The following is a 4,727-nucleotide window of genomic DNA, read 5'->3' as shown; positions in this document are numbered from 1 at the left end:
TGTTTACAAATAAAGGGAATGCGTTGTTGGAGGACGTTGAAGGATTTAATGAGTCGTGTTAGCTTTTTTAAATGAGCAAATATATGAAAACTAATGAAAACATCACAAATATGGAAAAGAGACTTCAAAAAATACATGCGAGCTAAATATGAAGACATCAAATATGTATTTGCTGTTTTGAAGCACAGTTTGCTCTTTATTGGTAAATATGATCATACTATTGTTTAGATTGGTTTCCTTATTATTTCTAAATGAGTAAATTCGATGTAAAAATATCTTAATATTAAAACACATCACAATTAACAAATATATTATTTAAGGTTAGGGTCAGAAAAATATTATTCAGGATATTTTCTGTTTCGCACTTCAAAAATGTATTAATGTGTTTATTTCTTTTTAAATGCATTAATTATTATTTCAAAATGTCTTGTTTATTATTTTTAAAACGTCTTATTTATTATTGTAAATTTATTTTTTATTATTTTAAAAATGCATTAATTATTATTTAAAATGTATTGTTATTAATACAAAATGTATTAAATATTATTTAAAATGTATTAATTATTATTTAAAAATGGATTCATTATTTTAAATGCATTAATTATTATTTAAAAAAATTATTACACTTCAAAATTGTATTTATGTGTTTGTTATTTTAAATGTATTAATTATTATTTCAAAAAAATATACAATATTATTTTAAAATGTATTAATTATCATTTTAAAATTTATAAAGTATTATTTGAAATGTATTGATTATTTAAATTTTTTATTATATATTATTTGAAAAATATATTATTATTTTAAACAAATGTATTATTATTTGAAACAAATGTATTAATTGTTATTTGAAAAATTTAGGTATTATTTGAAAATTGTATTAATTATTTAAAACATTTGATTAATTATTTGAAACATTTATAAATTATTAAAAAATGTATTAATTATTATTTGAAAAAATGTATTATTTGAAAAAAATTATACAATTTTTAAAATGTATTAATTATTATTTAAAATGTATAACACTTCAAAAATGTATTAATTATTATGTAAAAAAAATAAAAACAATATTTTAAAATGTATTGATTATTATTACAAACATATTAATTATTTAAAATGTATTACACTTCAAAAATGTAATACTTATTATGTAAAAAACTTACACATTTTTATTTTAAAATGTATTAATTATTATTACAAAAAATATGAATTATTATTGAAAAATGTATTAATTGTTATTTAAATAAATGTATTGATGATGACGTATTCCACTTCATAAATGCATGCATTTATTATTGAGTCCACTTGTTCTCGTCCAATGCTGACACATTTTCCTTTTATATTAAGCGCAGGTTTATATTTCGATAAAGATCAGAACGAACTGCCGTGTATCGGCCCGGTCTTGCATCGATACGGGGCGATACCAGCTGGCTCTGTATCGTGTGTTCGGTGCGTGGCGGGGAAAGCCGGAGGAGAGAGAGGGCGTGGAGGAAAGAGAGGAGGACGCAGGAAGAAGAAGACGAAGAAGAAGAAGAAGATGAGAAGAATGCGAAAAGAAAGTTGCTAGAGGATACAGGAATGATATCGCAAGATGTCTATTTCGGGGCCAGTCAGCAGCTACTACGTGGACGCCATCATCGGCCAGGAGAGCGAGGAGGTCTTCCCCGGGGTTCAGTACCCGGGCTCCAGCGCCGCAGGGCCGTGTCCGCTGCCGGCGTCCGAGCACCCGCTGGCGGACTCCTTCCCGCCCTGCAGCTTCCCCCGCCTCCTGGAGTCCGTTCGGGCCCGCACTACCAGCCCTATTTGCCGGCCGCCGAGCCGCGGTACCTGCGCTCCTGGCTGGACTGCGGGCCCGCGCAGCGCGCTCCCGATGCCGTCAAGCTGGAACCTCAGCTCCTTGGCGCCAAAAGCGCAGGACAACAACAACAACAACAACAACACCAAGACGGCGGCCCCTTCATCCTGGAGTCTGGCTCCAGATCCGCGGCACCGGCGGCCGACATCGTCCCGTCTGCGGGCTTCCGGGGCAACGTGGAGGCTCGTGAGGGCGGCGAGGACAAAGAAGATCAAAGTAAGTGATGGCGGCAGGAAGTGAAAGTGAAACAAAGACGATTGTAAATACTTTCATGTTGTAAAACAACAAAGAAAGAATTTGCCAAGATAACATTTTTTAAATATACTTTGTTGTGGCCTCCAACTTTTCCAGCTCAAAGAATAATTTTTATATACTTTTAAATTAATATCATTATATATATCTATTATTACACACACACACACACACACACACACACACACACACACACACACACACACACACACACACACACACACACATATATATATATATATATATATATATATATATATATATATATATATATATGTATATATATATATATATAAATGTATTAATGTATTTATTATTTAAAGATGTATAAATTATTATTAATTTTTTTAAATTAATTATTATTTATATGTATGTATGTATGTATATATATATATACTGTATATATATATATATATATATATATATATATATATATATATATATATATATATATATATATATATATATATATATATATATAAATACATTTTATATATAAAATGTATTAATGTATTTATTATTTAAAATGTATAAATTATTATATAAGTATTCATTATTATTTAAAAAAAGGAATTACACTTAATAAATATATGTATATATATATATATATATATATATATATATATATATATATATATATATATGTATATATATATATATATATATATATATATATATATACAATGTATTAATTGTTTTTAAACATATATTAATTATAAATACATTTTTTGGTATTATATATATATATATATATATATATATATATATATATATATATATATATATATATATATGTATGTATATATATATATATATATATATATATATATATATATATATATATATATATATATGTATATATATATATATATATATATATATATATATATATATATATATATATATATATATATATATATATATATATATATATATATATATATATATATATAAAAAACATTGTTGTATTGATTTTGTTTGAAAACAACACATTTATCTAAAAGTTGTAATTGAATAATTTTATCACAGAAAAAAGTTATTTAGTTTAAAGAAACTACGGCCCCAAAAAAGTAATAAAGTTAAAACGTTGACTTGAATAATATTTCAAAAATATTTATTTTTGATTGTGTTGGAATGGTTATTAAATACATAAAATCATAACAACACAGATTAATGACCATAAATATTAATGTGAAATAAGATTTGTCACCATGACAACATAAAAGCTGCCATGCAGGATTTTTTTTTTTTTTTACTTGAAGTTGTTTGCATATTTGTCTTGTTGAATATTTCTAATATTTATATATTTATATTATTGTTTGCACTTCTTTCATTTGTCAGAACCAGCCTCAAAGGTTGGACACTCTTAAGAAACAATATCAGATAGTATTTATTTTATATTTAAACAATATCAGATAGTATTTATTATATACTTAAACAATATCAGATATTATTTATTATATAGTTAAACAGTATCAGATATTATTTATCATGTTTTGAAACATATAAACTAATATTTATCATAAATTTAAACAATATCAGATAGTATTTATCAGGTATTTAAACAATATAAGATATTATTTATCACAGGGGTCACCAACCTTTTTCAAACCAAGGGCTACTTCTTGGGTACTGATTAATGCGAAGGGCTACCAGTTAGATACACACTTAAATAAATGCCAGAAGTAGCCAATTTGCTCAATTTACCTTTAACTCTGTTATTATTAATAATTAATGATATTTATCTTTGTGGAAACACTGATCATCTTAATGATTTCTCACAATAAATATATATAGAAACAGATACATATCAATATGCAACACTTTATTTTTATATTTTCTCTAAGTGCACATTTTTCAAATTGAACATTTTCAAATGATCACTTCTAAGACAGTCTTGTGAAATCACAATATCCCATTTTAACTAGCTAGCCACTAACATTTTTTAACAAATCATGAATTACTTTGCACCATGTTTGTACAAATAATAACTCATGTAAAATACAAAAGTCAACTCTCAAATTTTAAATCATGTCACACTTTGAACTGGACACCAAATCTGTTATCTGTTTCTTTGTCAGTTAGTGGGAAGCCTGGCATTGCATGCTGTCAAGTGTCAGTCATGTGTGAGTCATGTGCCAGTCACATGCCAGTCATGTGTTAGTCATGTGCCAGTCATGTGTTAATCATGTGCCAGTCATTTGTTAGTCATGTGCCAATCAAGTGCCAGTTATTTGTTAGTCATGTGCCTGTCTTGTGCCAGTCATGTGCCAGTCAAGCGTTAGTCATGTGCCAGTCATGTGCCAGTCAAGTGCCTGTCATGTGTCAGTCATGTGCCAGTTATGTGACAGGTCATCACAATAAAAACAAATACTCAGTACAAGTTTACGATCTGTGTCACATATGAATTATTTTGACCACTAGGCGTCACAAAAAACAATTCCCACACCACTTAAATTTAATGATAGCACACATCTATATTTGAGATAAAAATAATAATCAATATGTTCCATGAATGACCAAACCTTTTCTAACACACCACACTACTAAACAACACATGTATGATTCCTGCTGATATCATATCAGCCAAGACGCGAGGCTCTGATATTATGACATTATC

This window comes from Entelurus aequoreus, linkage group LG06, assembly GCF_033978785.1.
Source record: "Entelurus aequoreus isolate RoL-2023_Sb linkage group LG06, RoL_Eaeq_v1.1, whole genome shotgun sequence".
NCBI lineage: Eukaryota > Metazoa > Chordata > Actinopteri > Syngnathiformes > Syngnathidae > Entelurus > Entelurus aequoreus.
The sequence above is the reverse complement of the archived record's forward strand: the minus strand, read 5'-3'. Positions refer to the sequence as shown.